General features: G+C 48.4%; 1 protein-coding gene across 19 annotated transcripts in view; it reads right to left on the bottom strand.

Moving 5' to 3' along the window:
- bru3 (bruno 3) overlaps window positions 1-19,414 on the bottom strand; it is a 265,769-nt gene that overhangs the window by 20,760 nt on the left and 225,595 nt on the right. The gene's annotated exons all lie outside the window — the stretch shown is intronic.

The raw sequence follows: 19,414 nt of genomic DNA, 5'->3' as shown, positions 1-19,414 counted from the left end.
CCCCGTATCCACTCTACATATATGCAAATGATCCTGTAAAATGGATTCCCAGTGTTCATCAAATGTGCAGCTCATCAATCGAGGATAGTTTTTGTTATTTGCGGCGCGGAATCATTTGTCCGTCAGGACAATTATAATTATTATATTATTATTATAATTCGCCGCTCGCATGTCTATTTGTTTTAATGGGAATGCATAAATAAATGCCAAATTACATTAATAGCATTTGTTCAATGCTCAGCCATGACTTCCGCCTGTGTGAATTGTTCAGTGGCGAGCGAAACAATTTTTGGAATTTAACCAATGTTCAGCCGGTCGGAGAAATGTTTTCCACTAAAGTTAATTAACAATTGTTTTGCACAAGGACGGAGAGCAGGGACAGAGCGATTGTTGTGGTTCATTCGGAATGTATTTTAATGGATTGTTTGTCAGGGATTAGCAATTGGCCAGTGGCAGGCACTGGATAAAGTCGCAAATGCAATGTTTAAAACCCTCGCCTTTCCTTTCTTCCGACTCCCGCACCTTGTCTTTCGCTGTCCTGGCCATCTGTCCTTTGGCCCATGAGCCTGTACAGTTTACCAAACATTAATCAATCCAAAATAATAAAAACGAGGCTCATAGAATGTATACATTTAATCTACCAGAAAACACTTGCTGGGAGTCCCTAGCTGGGGAGTAAATATGAAATTTGAGTAATTGTTTTCGGGGTCGTGTCAGGACCAATCATAAATCATGGAGGCTGTTGCATAGTTTTAGGCGCCCTCGCCTAAAGCCCCATTAGAATGTAAAATTAAACCAAGCGCTTGCCAAAGGATACTGCCACTGGATAAGGGATAAGGGATAATGTTGAAAAAGTTGCTCAAGCGTGGCAACAAATTGCAGGTGGCCCGCCTCCTCCCCTGCTAGGATGTGTGACAAAAAAGCAACAATCACCATTAGTGTCACATGCCGTCATCAATCATCGACTGGACTATCCAAGGTGGACGACACTGGGACGCTGTGTTGCCCAGTTTAAAGTGCTTTTAACTAAGTAGATGGGATCCTTTGTTTTCAGTCGTGGGCCACGTCAGTGTCAGCTGCTGTTTACTCTAATATTTCCGTGTTTGGTTTTGTCAAAAAGGAGCTGCAGAGCTGGGGCCAAGATCTGCTCTCACCTGACAGGTGCTAATGAAGTGTTCGCCCCTGACTCGGCGGATTTTCGCTATATTTTTGTAATTGTTTCCACCGCGTTGTAGCACTCGAATGTCATCATTTATCACGAAATAATTAAAGGTCTAGCAACCTTCAAAAACTTTCTTGCAAAGTGCAGTCAAAGTTTGGGACCAAGTAAGCGAGAGCGGGATAACTTTTTCAGGTGCGCTTCAAACTCGCAAAAAATGTTTACAGATATGCAACTCAGGGGGAGTGGCTCGGTGCGAAAAAGACGAGAAAACACTGGGTAATAACTGCCAAAAAGTTTTCACCTTCCCCGTTGTTGTTGATGCTGTTATTGTTGCTGCTGCTGTGGTTGTCTCTGGCTGCGACTTCAAAAATATAATTTATGGCCCCATGGCCGCGGGTTCAGCCCGACCATCGATAAGGTGGCTGAAGTGGCAAGATATTTGTTCTTTTCCGGGGAGCCCAAGCACTTATGGGCGAACTTTTTCCCCACATGCCTGCGTCTGACAAAACATTGTTGCATAGTTTCGGGCACCTGCCGGCCGCCGGGTGCGGGGAATGCAGTTTTTTGGGGACCAGAGGGGGCCAGGAGGATCGCTAATAGAAATAGGAAATGTTTACAAAGTATTTTCATAACTGCAGGCACTGACACCTGACACAGACAAACACAAGCACAGGCACAGGGCTCGTGTATGTGTGCGCCGGAGGGTTTGCAATAAATAAGGCAGACGGATATTCCAGGGGCGGCGGGGGCAGTACTTAAGCAAGAGGGAGACGGCTAGCTGGCATTCTGACACTCTGGCTAAATAATTTCGCACACGCATCTTAACCCTTCAGTGCTTTCGACCCGCTGGGCCGCCTCGACGTCGCTCCGCCTCCTCCGCCTGTCTGCCTGTTTATGTCTGCCCGACTCCTTTTGCCAGGATAAATATGAAAAACATGCTAAAACTTTCAGGGCAACGTCTTCCCGGCGCACTACACTTCCCTCGTCGCCTCGTCCTGCGTCGTCCTGACAGCGTCTGCTGTCTCAGCAGCATTTTTTAAGGTGCAACATTGCAGGTGCATCATCCCCCGTCGCTCCGTCGTCGCACTTTGCATAAAAGTGCAAGCTCATTTCTCGGCCGCCCGTGGAAAAAGCACGTGGGCGTGGCAGATACCGTCGTCTTCTTTTTTTTACCAGTTGCATGCATGAAATTTAATGGCACCCACTTTGTTGTTGTCGCCGACGCGACACCCCGGCGATGTTGCGTCCCTATGCAAAGCATTTCGTGCTGTTTTGGCATGTGAATTATGTATCAGAATTCCGCTTCTTTCCAGCGACATGCAGGCGGGAAATTATTCTTCTTGCTTAATTTAATGTTGAGCGAGATGATATATGAGTTTCCTGCTACGAACCCGAAATCTGGCTAATAAACACGCATCCATTTGGGAAACGGGGCCACTGGCCGACACCAATATGTAGTATCCGGGACCAATAACTTCGACGTTCGGGCCATGTGTAGATTAAATGTTTAAAAATTAATCGAGCCCAGCCTTTCGCAGGCGGATACCCTTCACACTTGCCGTTTTCGTTTGATTTATGGCCCAGAGGAGTCATCGCCATCGCCGTCGTCATCGTCGTCGTCGTCAGGCTTTTTACTTTAAATGCCGCAGGACGACGGCAGGACAGGGCGAGGGGCCAGGGCGCTGCCAGCAACAGCACAACAATTTCAAATTGCCAGCTCAAATTTTTTGAAAGGCGGCGACATTTTTGGCAAATTTATGTATTTGTCACATTGCTGTTGTAGCAACATAAAAAACGCTGGTGGGGGCAGCCAGCTTTTTGCCGCAACATTGTTTTTGCCCTGCCAGCCTGCTCCGGCTCCTGCTCCAGCTCTTGCTCCTGCCTCCTGCTCCTGCCTCCTGCGTTCTTATTGTTGCTGTCTCTCTGCATATGATTTATTGCAAGGGGAAATGCATGTGCCCAGGCAACAGGATCGGAGACGGGCGACAGGAGGCACTGGCTGTGGCAGTGGCAGTGGCAGATTCCTGCCAGTTTCAGGGCATTTGGCTGCAACAAAACGCAAATTTGTCTATTTCGTCAAAACGGTCGACAGGCGTTTGGGGTTTCAGTTGCCAGAAGCCTGCCAGCCTGGTAGCCAGTGAGCCTGCGAGTCCAGGGCGTCGTCTGCTGTTGACATTTCCCGGGCAAACCAAACACAGGAGCAGGCTTCGCTCTATTTTGGTGTGTCTCTTTTTTGCGGAGCCTTGGATGCATGGCAAAGTTCAGCGCGAAACCAAGACAAATCACAAGCTTTTATACAGGGCAAATTGTCTGTTGTGTTTTTTGCCCCGAACCAACTCGGGGGCCATAAATTATGCTGGCAAATTTTTTCCTGTCCCCCATTCTCTGGCCGTGCATACATGTGCAACATTTGCATGCCTTGACATCCTTTAAGCGCCCAAAGATCCTGGGCCCGGCCACGCCCACAAGGTCACGGCTCAAGGGCAAAGGGCGGCCAGGAAAGCCGAACGGAAATTGATGTGTCTGCCACCCTCGTCGCCTCCCCTTGAGCCACCCGGGCTAAATAAACTTAATTTTTAATTTCAGCCCCGAAAGGACGAGGCGGAAAACAAAAATATGAAGAGTGAAAGCAAAGAAAAATGCGTTAAGTTCTTTCGAACCCACTCCATCGGCGCCCGGAGCCCTTGGGGGAGGTAAGAAAAGGGTTTTTCTTTTTCGGGAGGAAGTGCAAAGTTTTGTTTGCCCAAAATCAACAAATACAAAAATGTTGGTAAAAATTTCGCTTTTCTCCCCCGTCTTCTTTCGTTGCTGCTTCTGTATGTATATTATATTATAAGTAAACACGTACATATACATGCACATAAATACATATAAATATTTGCCGTAAGAAAAGATATGCCGACGTCGTCGCTTTTAGTTCTTCCCCTGGCCCGATCCAGGACCTGGTCCTACGCTCTTCCTGTCCTCAGTGTTTGTTTCTGCCTTAGTGCGCAAAAGTATATTATTTATCTACGAGTGGAGGAAATAGCAAGTGCTCTGTGTGTGTGTATGTTGCGTATAAATGTTAAGACAAACAGAAGACAAGCAGGGCATACATCCTCCCCCGCACAATCCCGACATCAAGTACAAACAACGCGGCTTTCAATTAGAACAAGCGAAACGCGCAAAATTAAAAACACGCAGTGCAAGCCAAACAACCAAGCCGAAACGGGGCCGGAGTATCCATCCCGGAGCAGTTCCTCCTCAACCCCTAGTCCCGCCACCAAATGAAAAACTCAAATAGAAAGTCGGACGAGGTTTTTTTTTCAGCCCGGCAGCATAGATTTTTTTCGTGATTTACCGACCCAACTAGTGGCTGGAGCGCAGAGCAATTGAATCCCTCAGTCGCTCACGAGTGGAGCAGATCCAACATAATTGTTAGACAATCGCCTGAACCGCCATCTCAAGCGAGCAGCGAAGCGGCTTAAGTTGCTGCAATTACAACGGATGCAGATAGAGGGCAGATCTAGCCAATCTAGATATGGAGAGGAAGAAGGACCCTTCCCTTTCTCGATTTCTCAAGATTTTTGGCGCAACAGCGAGTGGACAAGGCCAAGTGAGCCGTTGCAGTTCACTTGCAATTACGTCTACAAGTTGGCCAAGAGGTCCCAAGATAAATACACTTGGTCTCGGCTCTGCCTTAAATTGAGGCGGCTAATGAAAAATTGAGGCAAGGACAGAGCCAAACGGAAGCCCTGAGAAATATGAAGGCTGGGTCTGGGTCTTGGTCTGGGACTGGGCCGGGGGGACTGACTGACTCACTGACTCCCTTTTGCCTTTTTCAATTTTCATTTTCGCAGCTAAACTGTGAAACAATTTTTAATTAACACTTTCGAGTTGAGCAGCGGCAGCGAAAGAAAGAAAATACAGCGCAAATACACGCAGATACCATATATATAACGAGGAGAAAGAGCCAAGATAAAAAGGAGCGAACCGGAAAGGAGCAAAACCTCATTGTGTGTCTCAAGTTTTCCTTTTCGGGTTGCTTGAGTTTGGCTTTCTCTTTACTTAGCCGCTGTATTTTTTAATTAATTTGGCATTTATTGGAAAAGGGTTCCCCGAAGTTCTGCCCTGCCTGCCCCGCACGCCCCTTGGCGTTTCATTAATCTAATGCACTGGCCGGGACGCACCTGAAGTTTAGTTTAGCCGCTAAATGCGGACAGTGCTGGTCATTTGTCCTGTGCACAGCGAGCGAGTGCAGTGCAATATTCATAAAATGAAATGAAATTAGTTAGCGGATAGGATACATCGGATCGGGCTGGTTATGAGCTACTAGACAGACCGTAACTAGCCAGCTAGCGGGGCACTGCCAGGAGCAGCGTTTGCAATTCTTTTAATTAAATTCCGCGAGCGCAAAGTAGAGGAGTACGTTCCAGCACGTCCGCTTATTCAGTGAGGGTAATTTGAAATTCCAACTTAATTTCAGAGGTTGCTTTGCCGGGGGATCGGGATCCCTACACGTTTAAGCTTTTAAAAACCGCGCCAAGTCTGCCACGGCACAAAGTATTTATTAATTGTTATTTATTTACATTGCTCTTGCGGTCACTGCACGAACAGGACGGTGAACTTGTATTTGTTTTTTATTTGTCCGTTTCCAGGGCCAGTTTTATGGTTGGTTAGTCCAGGAACCAGGAACTTCTTCACAAAGCTCCCTCTTATTTGCCTGTGTCATTGCTTCGTGGAAGCTTTCCTCCTGGCCCTCCTCTACTTGCTTCTAAGGCATCCTCTTCCTGGGTGCCCGGTCTATAGTCCCATTGTCTTGAGCTGCTGCTGCTACTTGAGTTGCATTTGTAATTGCACTTCACTCCAGTTCAGTTCAGTTCGCTTCGGTTTAGTTCGCGACGCGCGTCTGCAGAACAATTGGTGCAAGCGGAGAGACAAATTGATGGCATGCTTCATTCTTCCTCCGTTCGCTTCTGCCCGAAAATAGCCAACAAAAACTGAGACCGAGGCTGAACCTGAACCTGAACCTGGGCCCACACCCACACTCTCTCCCACCACCGAAAATACCCGCAACTGCAACTGATGTCTGCAATTAATTATCGAAAGTGGGCGCGGTCGTCAAGTGGGCGAAAGTAAGTAAGTGAGGGCCAAGGACCAAGGACCAAGGACCAGGGACCTGGGACCTGGGACCTGGAGTCCATGGGGTAATCAATGTAAAGAGCGGATATATATTTTGTTTCGCTAAGAAGTGCAGCCCCATTGAGGCCAGAAGCAGACACGGTTTTTGTTGCAGGTGTAAATAATTGAAAGATAGTTGCTTCTGTAATTAAATACAAAAGCGTGCGGTGACTGCACCCCACAGCCCACAATCCCGGTCAATAGATCTGCTGGGGATACTTATATTGTTGTTCATTAGGCGAATGGACTTACGCTCTGCCAGGACACGGACAACGTCACTTACCTGCAAAGAGAAGAGAGAGAAAGAGTGGGGTTGAGCCAATGTTTTAATTAAATATTGTGTACGAAATTGAAATTCCCGCCAGATCCCTATGACTTCAATAAATCATCCCGGCAAACAATAAATGAAATATGCGAGTGTAAATAGGGAAGACATTTAACGGCAACGGCAACGGCAGCACTATGCGCCACAATGCGAGGCCGAAGCGGGAAATATCCATAGCGTGCCGCGTTTCCTTGTATCGTGTGTCATGAATGCAAACACAGCGGTGGCAGGAAGCAGCCACACATAAACAAGTGGCAGAGGCAAACAATCAAACAGAGCCTGCGGCTAGGCAATAAAAAGAAGCGACACTGAGCTGGCGGATAGGAAAACAAATTAAAACATTCCTACACACACTCTCCAGCTGGGAAGCAAAGGCACAGACCGAGCGCCGTGCCAGTTGGGGAAGTGGAACTGGAAGTTGTAGGCGGTCTAAAAGAATGCCGGGCCAGGGCAAAACAAAAGAGCCGAGTGAGCCCCAGGAGCTGCGAGTTGCGAGCTGCGAGCTGGGAGCCACTGAATTGAGTCACTCGCTAGGCTCGTTGAACAAAATCAAAAGGACATTCATTTATAGAGTTGCCAGCCTGCCTGGCAGGCAGAAGGACCTGCCGCCACAGTTGCAAATAAATTCTTTTGCCATTTGTTTGCCTGGCCTCAGCCTCACTCCGCTGCAAATATGAAAGGAGCGAGCACACAGATACACACACAAAAAACTGTTGCACACCGCACGGCGCACCGTTGCTCATTTTACGGCTGGCCGGCTGGCCGGCCGGCTGGCCGGCCGGCTGGCTGGCTGGACTGGACTGCTCCGGTCTGGTCTAGCAAGGACTCCTGCCAGCCTGCCTGCACATTGTTTGAATGCCAGGACTCGGAGGGGTCGCAGGGCCAGAAAAAAAAAAACGGCCAAAACGAAGCAAACACGGCTCGGCTGCAAGTTGAGCAAATATTTGTTTAAAAACTTTACGTTGAAATGCATTTGCGGTTGAGTGCCAAACGTTGCCTGGCGATGATAGGGAGACTGCCGAAAAAGCGTAGTAAAAGGAGCGGAATGTTGAAAAAATTGCTTTTAAAAAAGAGAAAAGAATCGTGGTTGCCAGAGTCAATGCGGGCAAATTGCTTTTGAGTGTTTTGCCCCCAGACAGCGAGCGCTGGGAATACCGCTGTGGCAATATCCCAACTTCATGCAAACGTCTTGGGCGAGGCAGAGAGTATGACGTGAAAGATTACGAAGGCTTCAGGGGTCAGTTTATTAATACATCCATTCCATATTCCAGCACCAGGACTACGGCAAACATTGCCTACTTTTGAGCCCTGGCCCTGGCCGGGTAATCCTAGCCAGCAAAAGCCTGCCATGCATAATAAACCGAGCTTTACATCGTTAAGCTGTCACTCAACTAAGACGATTCCCTGGATCCAGGCCGAACACTGCCGGCAAGTGGCACCCGGCGCTACTCAGCTCGATCAATATTTGCACGGAATTTAATGTATCAATTAAAAATTATGAAGTTTACTAATATGTAAGAGCACGTTCCGCAGATTCCGGCAGAGCCAAGGCGGTCTTGGGTCGGCATTAGTGCGCCACTTGGTATGCCGGAGCCTTTTGCTATTGTGTGTATAATAAAAAGGCACAGGCGCAACTACAGCTTCGGCCCGGCCAGGCCAGGGCCACAGGACCAGAGCCCAGGATCTGTGTTTACCCAAGGATATTGCTGTGCATATTGAAAAGCGACGAAGGCAGACAGGACGAGGCGGGCTTAACGCTCGCCCTGGTCAAGGCGTACACTCGGTCCTCGCCCCGTAAGCAATTATGCGACTCGCCCGGGCCCTGCCTCTCTCGTCCTGGCCCAGGATGTGTGTGTGTGGAATTATCGTCGGCGGCAGGACTTGCATCTTAATGGAAATGGATTCAACGGCAATTAACATAAGCAAATATATATACAACGGGTTCGGTTCGGGTCGCTCCAGTGTTCCGTGCTCAGTGTTCAGTGTTCAGTGTTCAGTGTGTGCCTGTACGTGCGGGGCGTTCTGCGGTTCGGGCCATACGTGGCCTCTCCAGAAGACGGCCGGGCTGTAATGGCCTTATCATAAGGTGGGCGGGCTCTTTGTGGCCGTTACACCTCCAACCCGTCCCCTGCACACACTCCGCTCTAATCGTAGCCGTGTCGAAGAAAAATGGCTCTTTTAATTTAAATGCAAACACGTTTGACTATGGGCTGGCCTCGGCTCGCCTCGGTTTGCTATGTGGGGATTTATGTGATAATCGCTTAAGTGAAAATTTAATTGCGTACTTTATGGATGGGTTTTTAAGAGATTGCCCGAGCTTAGGCCCGGCCCCTAGGCACATAAAGCAAAATTTATGTAATTTTTAAGTAAGCCAGGCAATGGCTGCAGACGCCGACACCAACGCCGACACCGACACCGACGGAGGCAATGACGTTGCGTAGGCTTAATTCCGATTTTAATGACAGTGCGCCTAAAAGTGAGCCATAAATTTCCAGGTGCGGGCAGGGGCAGGGGCTCCGCGTGAGATATGGAGATGGAAGCAGGTCCGTTTTTCTTATGGGGGCTTAGATGGCATTAGACTTGCAACGGCCAAATATTTGTAATTGCCTAATGCTTCAATAAGCCTTGCCCCGCCCTGCCGTGCCACTGGCATCTGGGGCCGTAATTATGCACTACAGGAATTACGTGCAAACAGCCGAAAGGGCAGCGCCTGCCGTTATTAATATGTATTATTAATATTTACTTAGGTCAGCCGCCCCGCTTCCCGCTCCCCCAGCCCTTGACGCAAGATGAAAGCTTAGCTTGTAATACATTTCGCTTTAATAATGTGCCAACAAGGGTCCTGCTCCGCTTTCTTTCGGGGGTCCATAGCCTGTGTTTATTTTAATGTGCCCCGGTAATTGCTTGACCAAAGGATTTTTTAATTAAAAACGTTGTATGTACATGCAAAGAGGACCACTGCCACGGCCCCGTCTGCTGGTGGAAATAATGAAATTTTTATTATTAAAAAAGTGGCTGAGCGAAAGCGCGGCTTACATGACGGATGGTTAATATTTGCTTAGGCCAGCCAAGCTAATGCAGCAGCATTTCCTCACATTATTCTGGCGGGCAGTGAGCTGCAAAATTTCTTAATTAGCTAAAGTTAGCCGGCCATCGATGAAGATTCCAATCGCCCCAGTGCGAGAATATTCATTTCCACTGTCCGCCGTTCCGCCCGGCGTGGCAATCAATTTGCTAAGCTCCTGTCCGGGGACGCAGCTGTGCAAACGAACACCAATCAGATGACCAGTTTGGCGGCTGGCTGGAGGCTGGCTGGCCAATAAATTATGCGACATCGCCTACGCTTAGGCTTTAAACAGCGCCGAAAAAAAAGCGGTGAACATAATTTCTGCAACTAATCCTGCGGCAGTCGCATTAATATTTATACAAAACAAATTTATGGTGAAATAATTGGGGGCGAGGCGGTGCATCTGTTGTCACACATTAATGCAGAGAGAGCTCGCAGTTAGGAGCTGGTCCGTGCCGGGTGACTGAGCGGACAAATGTCGCACAAATTAAAATCAAACGCTAAGCCGGGGCTTAATTTAATTATACAAAAATAAAATGTCAGTAACTCAATTAAATTTTAATACAATGCGGGGAGGAGGCGGGCGACCGAGAGAGCTCTCTGACCCGCAGGCGGTCCATCCAGCTCCCTCCCCATCCTTGCCAGAGCTAAGCTGAACTAACATTGAGCGTCCTGGGGTCTGGCCGGTCTCGACCCGGGCACAGTAAAAATAAATTTTCATTTGCAATTTCAATCAGCGCTAATCCCTGGCCAAGCGCATGCGGCGGCCTCATCCTGGGCCCCAGGATACTCCCCTCCTGCACGATTGCTGCGTGATTTTTGCCAACTGCAGGCGTGGCTAGTCCGAGCCAAAGCCGAGGCTGGCTTAAAAGTGCAAACAAAATTAAGCACGTACGAACCCAGTCCGCAGCTTGGTCCGAGATTAAAGCTGTCCAAACTGCGTGAGACACAATATATCCTTATCTGGAATCTGCCGGAGCGGAGGCGCCCCGATCCCAGACAGTTGGACTGTTGTTTGCGACAATAATTCTCTATTTAAAGTGGGCACGGCACCAAATGGATACAAAGCCAGCGGACGGACGGCTACGTGAATGGTTCTTGGCCAGAACTAATCCCTTGTCGATTAAGTAAATGCCTGTAACGTTTGTTTTCCAGCCAGCAGACGGGAACACGACTAGGACGACTCAGACTCGGCCTCGGGACAGGGCGGAAACGGACCTTCGCAGTTCATTGGGATTAAAAGATTCCGTTGTAAAATTCGTTGTTTGTTGCACCCCGGGAGGGTCCGAGAGCAGCTCCTGACAGTCGTGAAGGAGCTGCTGCTGCTGCCCTTTGCCTATCTAAATGAAAGCTCAGGCCGTTGTGGCCAGAAATGTATGCAATGTAAATTTCGAACACGAACAGACACGCAGGGACGAGAGCGGCTGGCAGCGCGGCAAGTTTTGACAGCTGTCAAGTTTTTTGCGGCAACAGCCGCGAGTCTCATGAAATATTTATACCACCGCGAATGCGTAGAGCAACATTTTAATTTCTATGGCAGAACTCCTTACGGTGGGTTATTTATATGATTTTACTAATTTTGGTAATTTCCTTAATGTCCTTTCAGCTGCTCTGCTGTTCGGTCCCGAAAAGGAAGCTAGCCAAGCTGGAATAACAAGCGCCCTGCCGGCCCCAGGGCGCTGATAGTTGCTTTTTACATCCTCTGATCCTGGAGGATGGGCGGAGGACGGTATAGATTTGCGGCCATCCCAGAAGTGTGCTGCATGTCTCGACTTGCTCTCGGGCTGTTCCGACCCAACTCCGGTTTGGCTTGGCTTGGCGTATGTTTGATAAAAGTTCAGAGTCCTGAACTTTGCGCATGTTTAAACAACGCAAACGCAAAAATGCTGCTGGCTATTTTACTTGCACGTTCGTTCCCTTCGCCTCCATCTAGTCCCGGCATTGTTGTTTGGCAAAACTTCCGCCGATGTGTGTGTGTGTGTATGTGCTTGCATGTAATGTTTCGCTACAGTTTCGCCTCGTTCCAGGGCAGACAGAGCAGCCCGGGATGGGAATAACAACTGGGGACCGAAAAATGTAATCTCTTAAAAAGTGTCTAGGCTATGCCTCCGTTTTAGTTTTACCGCCTGATACGGAAATATTGTTTGTGACGCACTTTTGGCACTAATGTCTGCCGACTTCCGTCTGTACTTCTGCCGTCCCCTCCTTTGGCTGCCCGGAGGTGCAGCGCCCTAATGCCTTTTAGCAGCTTTTCCTTTGCTGTTGCTGGTATTCACGAGGCTAGCCAACTTGATTACAGCTGATAGTTTTGGCCTGGGCTTGTTTGGCTTTTTGCTGGAAGTTTTCCCTGCGAAATTGCATCCTTCTATTCGGGAAATCCAAGCTCTTAAATTGCACTAGAGAAGCCAATTCGGCAGCTACATTACTTGTGTCTCGAACATTTTTTTAATTTATATTGCACTTATAACTTTGCACATAAATTTGCGTGGCAGTCAGCACGACCTATCCCTTCCGCTTCCTCTTCTCTATTAATAATAACGTTTGAAGACAAATTTCTTACCAAACGCTAATGACATGCCCAAACATTTCCGTAAGTCGTTATCACAAAGGCAAAGTCATTATTATAATGCCGCGCCCACAGGGACAGAGGGAGCGCAGATCCTAAGCACATCATCTATTCAAAAAAAAACTTGACATAAATACAATTATAGATTTCGCGCTGTGAAAATGAAGATGAAAATAATAAAATTGAACAAAAATTGATGTCAACTTTGGGGTGGCAAAAGGAAAGCTGGGACGGGGGAAAACAAACTCTGCGACGGCGACGAAGGGCATGGAGCGGAAACGTCGCCATTAGGAGGAAAGAAAAACTGCTGCGCCATTGAGAATTGAACTGCCGGTTTCAACTTGGCCAAACCGCCAGGGAACTGCGGACTGCGGGCTGCTGGGGGAAGTGGCTGAGGCGGCGTAAATGACAAACAAACAAGCCAAGTCCTTGGCATCGTCCTGGGCGCAGATAAAAAGAATTGTCAAAGCGCCTTAAAAGTATGCAATGGCAGCAAAGTAAGCTGCAAAATCGACAAGTACAATGCTGACAGGCAATTGCTACAGTCCTCGCCTCCAAGGAACTCGTACTCCCCATCCTTGCCGGCTTCTGGTGCGGCTGCCACTGCCACTACCAGTGCTGTTATTGTAATAATAATATCGATTCGTACGGAGGTATAAAAGTGTCCACGGTCGGTACAGTCTGGTCTGGGCTGCCCTCCGGTTCTCCGATACTCCGGTTCTTCGGCCTCGCCTTGCCTTGCCTTGTCATCGACGATTCCGTCGACCATTCGCCGGAATTCGTTAATAAAATTTTATTGAAATTGTAGACAAGCGGCGAAAAACTGACGACGACGTGCAAAACAAAAACACCGAGGAGGAAACGAAACGAATCGAAACGAAACGAAGAAATTGCAAAAATCGAAGCCGCGACCACGGAAAGAAAGAAAACCAATTGTCATCATTGGCACGTAAAGCGGAAGAAGGCTGTGCCCGGCTTCCCCTTTGCCCGAAGTGTTTGGTTTGGTTTTTCCCTCTTCCTTCGCTTTTTGCCCTCCGCTCGCCCGCCAATGTGTGATAGAAATCTAAAGCAGGCATCTCCCTTCGGGAAAGGGTTTCCTTCCCCGCCTAAATGGAAGGCAAATGCAAAGGCCAAATGGTTGACAGCGCCTCAAGGTATGCAACAAACAAAGCCAGGCACAAACGAGCCAGGAGACTGACAGGGGCGGGGCGGGGCGGTGTTTCCTCAGTCATTTCCTTCGACTTTTCCGTGCCAGAGTATGCCGGGGTTCCGAGTGCCGAAAATCACGTCAGCATTCAATTTCTCTTGGCCAGTTCGTGTGGCTCATTAAAGTTTATGCTGCAGACTCCGAGGGCGGGCGCGGGGAAGCGAATTGAAGTTTGCTCATCATTCGCTGGCTCCCGAACGTGCCCATACATTGATGATGTTGCGCTGGCTGCTTCCTGCTGCAAGCTGCAAGCTGCTCCGCTCGGGCTGCTGCCACCGATTCAATAAGGTTTGGGTTTATGCAAACAGACGTGCATTAAATTAAGTAGCCGCCGCATCGGACGGAGGACGAAGGACGGCCAGCTGCAGCAGAAGTGCAGAGCGGCACGTAGCCGGAGCAGACGAAGAAATGCAAAAGACAATGGGGGTCCATCAGTGATGATGGAGATGCAGCAGCTGCAAGTTCACAGTGTTTCGCGGCAAGACTTGAACCGGGAGATAAGGAGCGGCGTCGGTGACGGAGTCACCTGCAAATGTTTGCCCTTAAGCAAGTCTATTAAAATTGTTTATAACACGCTTCCCGTCGGGGAAGCGGAGCCACAGCTGCAGCCAGTTTTATGTTGCACCCACTTTTTGGATAGCAACGCGGCCCGATGTCGTTTTAATGATGCACGCGCACTCGGACACAAAAAAGCCGGAAGTTTTGTGCTTTTAGCGGCCATGACTTCGTTTTATGGCCGGAAAGTCCCGAAAGAAAGCCATTACCACTGATTCTTTTATGTGGTAAGGAAATGCAAGATTTCTCCTAACGAAGTTGCACTGGCAAGACACATCGCTTCAATTTCCGTCGACTAAAAACCAAAAATTTATGTCCACTTCACTTTGCGATTTCGCTTAGAGTACGGGTTGCTTCCGATGGAAGGCGCCTGGACCGTGGAACGTGATGTCAATAGCAAAACAGGTGCCACCGGAGCCAGAAGGCAACACAACCGAACGAACTCCCTTCTCCTCTGGGAGCTCCGCGCTCCATTCTGGCCGTGTGGGTTTTGATTGGCAACACTGCCGCGTGCCAATTTCACTGTCAAGATATTGAGCAAGAAAATTAGTTTACCGAAAAACGCCGATGCCCAGAAGTGGCGTCAGAGGAAAAGGCTGAGACGAGAAGGTCTGCGGTGGGGGGGCCTGTCTGCAGGCTGTGGCAGAAATTGTATGTGGCAGGCGTTGTTTGGATTTGCCGCTGGATCGAAATTGAAATTGATGGAGCCTGAAAGCCGTGAGGGAGAGTTCAGCAACTGAGCGAGTGAATATCGTATTGGCTGCAAATCAATATAAAGACAGTGCGGGTAAGGGAGCCAGAGGGTGGCTGTCCTGTGCATGTGTCTAATATGCTAAACATCAAGCCGGATTTAGTGGTGTATGAGGCTAACAGGCTTTTGCGATCTAGTAATGATTTATGTAACTCGGTAGGACACAGGAATTCAAAGCTAAGCAGCTATTTTCCTACAAAACAAAAGAGGGTTCTGCCACTCTACTATATTTTGCTATGCAAAAGATTTAGAAAGTTAAGTTATTTAGATTTTTAAATCATAATCCTCAGCAACTTTTTTTTCCGTTTATTTCATACCTCTTCATATAAATACGCCAATTGAGGTTCCTTCAATTTTCCCTTACAAGGTTTCAAGCATTTTTCATCTCATGAAAATTCCCTCGCAACCTTCATTGCCACCTTACGGTGGCAGGGCTTGTTATTCGACCATTTCTACACACACACGACAGCGATTTAAAAATTGCTTAAATGCGCACATAAGTACGCTTAAGGAGAAGGAACACAATACCCTCGTACAACCAACACACGCACCTAGCCGCCCAACAACTAACAATAAGAACAAGCTGCCAAAATACAATCAGGTCTTGCTTTGGCCACCTGCCAAATGCCTCCTGCCTCTCTGCTGTACTCCCACCCAGGCCATCTCCCCGGGTCCCAGTTCCATTGTTAGCAGCTGCTGCACATTAGAAATTCAACTTCGCCTCGTCTTCTTTAGGCGCTGAGCAACAATGGCGTGTGAATTAAAATAGAAAGCCAGCCCAGACCGGAGCAGCAACGCTCTCGTGGTCGTCAGCTTGACGCGCAAGGTGCGATCCGAGTGTGCGTGTGTGGGCGGCGCTGAAGCGTTAAGAAGAAACTCCCGCCGCCTGCCGCTACCTCTGCCCCACGTTGGGCGCCATTTTTGTCAAGTCGCATTAAGGCAGTGCCCGTTCGACGTGTTCGTTCTGCTCGCCGACTGCTGACGAAAATTGAACGGCCAGGCCAGCAAAACGAAAATTGTTGTATAAATAAAAGCATAATTGATGCGAGACACACACAGAGCGTACACCCAGAGAGAAGAAAAACAAAAAGCGAGGAGGAACAACAACAGCGGCAGGAGTAGTCGCAGAACATTCGACTCTGGCAATGGCGATGGCTCGCTGGCATATGGCATATGTTGCGTCAATCCAGCCATGAGCAGCGCAAACAAAACGACCAAGACGCCGGCAAAAGTAGGAGAAGAAAAAATTGAGCGAGCTGCGCGCAGAAATGTTTCTTCTTTTGCATATTTTACGGCGCCCGTTCTGCGAAATGACTGTGAAAACAGGTTTGATGGGTTGGAAGGGAGCTGGCGGCAGCGCTTCGCATATCATTTTTTGGGACAGCGCGGACTCTTCTCGTATTTATCTGGCACGGAACGGCACTGGCACTCCCCTCTGTGTGTGCGCGTGCTGGCAGCTTGCAGATTTCTTATTTCCCTCAATCTTTCTTTTTTGTGCGACGAGTATGCTTCACATGGCGAGAAATTAATTTGAAATTTAAATGCGCACGGAGCAAGCTGGGCAGAGTGTCTTTGATGATGATGGTGACTGCGCTCGCTGGCTGGGACATGTGTTTTTCGCCCCGGCAAGGTGTGACAAATGCTGTCCCAACCATTTTGGCCACTATTTGTGGTTCCCCAGGATGTTTCCTCCACGTTTCCTGAACGAATACAAATGGAAATGTTAATTGACTAATTTATTCTGTGTTCCACGATCCCGTTCAAAGTAATTTGATGTCTAACTTAAAGTACTTATTCACTTGCCTTGCTGGCCCTTCTCCTGGCCAAGAGCGGCGACAATTTTTATTTTAAACTCCATTTTCGTCCAGGTCTCTCCCCACTGCTGTCATGCATGTGGCGAGGCTTTTGCGCTTGGGCAATCAAAAGCATTTACATCCAAAGGCAGCTTTAATGCATGCGCGCGCTTTCATTAACAAGTGTTCGGGGCACGCCCACTTCTAAGCCGCGCCCACAGCACGGACAGCAAAAAATCGCATCAGCGGCTTATGCAAATGCCGGTGTGCGTGTGTGGGTGAGGGAGTGAGTGTTGAGTGAATACGAAATTATTGTTTACAACTGTAAACTGTAAACTTTTTGCGCTCTGTCTCCCCACAGCGTGTGTATTTTTTGCATTTAGAAAACGTTTGCAGACCGCACTAAAAGCGACTTATAACATGTTGAGTGCCAAGAGATTAACAAGGGAGGGAACGTGCGATGGCTGTAGAGCTGTGGGGCTGTAGTCTCGCCCCTGACCGGACCGGACGGTCTATTTTCGCCCTGCAAATTCCTTTTTAATGAGCGCCTGGTCCATTCCTGGACCGGGCGTTCATAAGCTGCTTAAGGTTTGGCGTAATCAAAAAATGTTCTTTCTCTGCATCTCGTTTTTTAAAAGCTTTCTGTGGTACATCAACCTGGAAGCCAGCGGCACGGCCTGGGTGTTGGGAGTGGACTCTGTTAAGCTTAAAATTAACTTGCGGTTTTGTCTGGCGCAACTTTGACGCCTGCAGGTAGGCAATCAATTCGGGGCCCCCACTCCGTTTTTCATCTGACACCAACCCCACTCTGGTCGTTGCACTTGGCCGTATAATTAATGTATATGCCGGGCGGAGAGGCGGAGGCGGAGGAAAAAGCGTAGAATACGTTTGCGTGGCAGCTAAAATTTTTATACAACACAGCTGGCGTCATTTTGCGCTAATTACCCCTTCTCTGCCGCACAGTTCCCCTCCCAGCTGCACGGAACTCGGAGACCCGAGTCCTGAGAGTAGTCGTAATGCCAAATTGCAATTACAGCCACGAAGAATGGGCGTGGGGGCAGGGGCAACTGACATTAAAATGCTTAATGCAGGCAGGTATAAAAAAATTACGCGCTCTTAAAATTAAAAAAGCAGGTAGAAAAATGTACAACTTTCTTTGCAGCCTCCGCGATTTCCACCACTCTACCGTTTTTTTCCGGGTAGCCGTATTTTAGGGGCCGCAATTTTGCTGCTCATCTTAAAAATTGGCCAGGTGAAAAATTGCAGCTGTCGGTTGTTAGTCCTTCATGTTCATGGCCCTGTTACCGGGCCAGCTTAGACATTTCACAAGGTGCCAAGTGGGAGGAGACATTTCTCGAATTGTGGCCAAGTGCAGTTGGGCGTAGGCCGAAGGCGAAATAGAGGCAAATTTATGGAAAAGCTCGAGCTGATTGTATTTTATACTGATTTCATCTCAGACTGGGAAGCAGCTCTTTTCCGCCCCCTTTCAATCGAGTGCCCGGGGCTGGGCTTTCATTTGCTGGGTATCGACTGCAATCAGCTATAAAATGTGACGGTTTCTGAAGGTCCCAGAATTGAAATTGACTTGAGCCGCTCTGTTTGCACTTGCCGTCAACTGGAATTGGGGATTTTACCGTCGCCATTTGTTTTTTGCTTGTTTGTGGCTGCGCCCCACTTGCGGCTATATTTTTGAAGTTTGAGCCAGTGCCAGGGCGTATTTGTTTGAGATTTATTCCGTGGAATGGCTCGAAATGGGATGGGTTCGCTGCCAAAAGTGTTGCCCAGCGGCAAGTGTCATTGATTTGGCCCGTTCCCCGCCAAAGAAACAGCCAAAACTGTAATTACGGGCCAACAGTTGCCATTCCGGCTGCCTTCCAGGCCTTCCACCTCACTTCCGGCCCCATTCTGGGATCGTCATCAACTTCCGCCTAAGTAAACACATGATTTCTCTAGCAGCGTAGCGGAGCTTGTTTAAAAACGCATCTAAATTGCAAATTAAGCAACAAATTTCATCAACAATATTTGAATTTGAATTTAAATGCGCCAACGAGCTGCGAAGAACGCGGAGGAGGGAGGCGGAGGCAACCACCCGCAAATACACAAAAACCCGAAATGTAAAATTCGTTTGCTGAAGGAGTGAAGAGCAAAGGCGAATGAAGCCGGGACTGGAACTGGGACAGGGACAGGGACTGGGGCTGGGATTGGGACTGGTGAGATCGACTGGGATTGCACTGCTGCTGCTTCTGGCTGTAAACACCAAAAATACAACAATGGCAGCGCTTCTCTCAGCCACTCTCCCGCCCCAGCAGCTGGTTTGTGTATTTGCTTGTTTGTTTGTCAAAAGAAGCAATTTACGTGCAAAATAACTCAAGTGTCATGCAAATTTCATTTATTTTTCGCAAGCTGCAAAGCAAGAAAAAAGGCGAAATAATTCCCGGGCTACGTTGTCATAGAGCTAACGGCTCTTCTGTTTGGCAACAGGAACAGGATAGCTCTGCCGCAGCCTCGACTCGTCTCGGCTATGCGAGTATACATGGTGATTCCTTACAAAATTCGGGCATAATGAAGTCACTTGGCGGGAAACCTTCTTGTTGGCCTCAGCCTCAGCCTCGGCTTCCCTCTCGAGTTTCCCTTGTGCCAAAAGCTATTTTGATTTATTTTCCTTATTTCCACAACATTCCCTTTTTTTTAGAAAATTAGAACGAGAGCAGAACGAGCTTCTTGATTTGCCATTGAAGTGCGGCGCAAAAGGAAAAATAATAATAATACGTTACGGTCGGCATTTAATTTAATTCTAATTTTATTTATAAATCGTGCAAAGTGGGGGC

This window comes from Drosophila kikkawai, chromosome 3L (genome assembly GCF_030179895.1).
Source record: "Drosophila kikkawai strain 14028-0561.14 chromosome 3L, DkikHiC1v2, whole genome shotgun sequence".
NCBI classification, from domain to species: Eukaryota; Metazoa; Arthropoda; class Insecta; order Diptera; family Drosophilidae; genus Drosophila; species Drosophila kikkawai.
Note: the sequence above shows the minus strand (reverse complement) of the source record. Positions and strands in the feature narration are given on the sequence as shown.